The sequence below is a fragment of the Octopus sinensis genome, linkage group LG21 (genome assembly GCF_006345805.1).
Source record: "Octopus sinensis linkage group LG21, ASM634580v1, whole genome shotgun sequence".
Taxonomy (NCBI): Eukaryota; Metazoa; Mollusca; class Cephalopoda; order Octopoda; family Octopodidae; genus Octopus; species Octopus sinensis.
Genome location: NC_043017.1, coordinates 4178543 through 4180561, shown reverse-complemented (window position 1 = coordinate 4180561; position 2019 = coordinate 4178543).

Here is a 2019-nt window from a genome sequence, read left to right as displayed (position 1 = left end):
TTTTGTGGTGGTGAAGGGGGTAATGGTGTTTTGTGGTGGTGGCGTTGTGTGTATGTGTACGTGATGTACGGGGGGTGGTATAGGCGGAGGTGGGTGGGTGGGTGATGAGGGGGAATATGTAAGTCATTAAGCAAAACAGTTTTAAAATCGTTAACAGAGGTGTTGGTGCCGGGGATGAAGCGAGTGTGGTGGGTGCGTGACGATGGGGGAGGTTGTAGTTGAAATAATGAAAAAAAAAAACAACCCATTTTTATTTCTTTTTAAACATTATGGCAAGGACGGACGGAGGTGGAGGTTGTGACTGCCGTGTTACTGTTAGTGATGATGATGATGATGATGATGATGAGGGACTTGGAGATAAATCGAATCTGGTTATGGTTGGTTTTTTGGTTAGAAGGAGAAGATGTGTTGGATCTTTTCCTTTTGATGGACGGAATTTTCTAGTTTACTAAACAATTTGAAACTTCGTAAACTGGTAGAATGTGTGAAAAGAAAACACTGTTTAGTTAACTAGAAAATTCCGTCCATCAAAAGGAAAAGATCCGATGTGTTACATTTAGTATTAGAGATTCTGTTGTTGTTGTTGTTGTTGTTATTAGTGGTGGTGGCGGCGGTGGTGGTGAGGTTCGCTCGACATTTTTGGGTGAAAAACAAGAATCGCATAAAGTTTATTTCTCTTGTTATGCCTTGGCAGGGCTTCTTGTCTGAACGAAGGTCATAAGAGAGGAATATAAAAGAAGGTATGTGAAGATCGTACCAATCGCAAGAGCTGCTTCATGCCAAGATGTCTTGGAGGGAGGGAGGGAGAGAGAGAAGAGTATAAATATGTATCTGCGTGTCTGTGCTGGGGGTGTGGCCGAAGGAAACTTATTGCCTTCCTTCCCTCCTACTTACACTCCCCCCCGTCATCACACATTGATATGAATATGCAATATCTTTAGAGCAGAACTGGAGGAGATATGAAGAACTCGCACTTTGTCGATCTGTCCGTCTGTCTGCGTATTTTTCTATCTGTATGTCTGTCTATCTATCTATCTGTCTGTCTATCTATTTATCTGTCTGTCTGTCTGGCTATCTATCTATCTGTCTGTCTGTCTATCTTAGCCCCTTGTGGGTAGTAAAGAAATCTATCTATCTATCTATCTAGCTGTCTGTCTGTCTATCTATCTATATCTATTTAGCTGTCTGTCTGTCTATCTATCTGTCTGTCTGTCTATTTATCTATCTATCTATCTGTCTGTCTGTCTATCTGTCTGTCTATCTATCTATCTATCTATCTATCTATCTATCTATCTATCTTTCTTTCTTTCTTTCTTTATCTATGGATGTATCTGTCTGTCTGTCTGTCTATTGCCTCATCATCCTATTTGCTATTCTATTTATGTGTCTAACATTCTGTTTATCTGAAACTGAAATTTATAGTCCAGCAAATGCTTCCATCTCCATCCTACAGATGGTAATACAAATTTCAATTAATGAAACTTTCAGAGTTGCCATTCCTTCACCTTCACCACATTATCATTAACATCAATCGCTAAGACTTGGTTTCCCTCTTCTTATTTTTACTTGTTTAAGTCATTTTGACTGCGGCCATGCTGGAGCACACCACCTTTAGTCGAGCAAACCGAACCCAGGACTTATTCTTTGTAAGCCTAGTACTTATTCTATCGGTCTCTTTTGCTGAACTGCTAGGTTATAATAATAATAATAATAATAATAATAATTGTGTACAGTGCTCAGGTGCACTACAACTCATCTAAAGTGTATTTATAATCAGATGTAGTTTTGGCGGATTTCGGTAAGCATGAGGGCCTTAAAGGATGCAGTGTCATGGCAGTCAACAACTGACGCAGGCAGTTTATTCCATGCTTCAGCAACTCTGAGCGTGAAAAAATGTTTCCGAAAGTCATGGGGGATGTAAACACACCAGCATCGGTTGTCAAGCGATGTTGGGGGGACAAACACAGGCACACAAACATACACACATGTTTACAGAATATTCTGTAATCATTTCTGTTG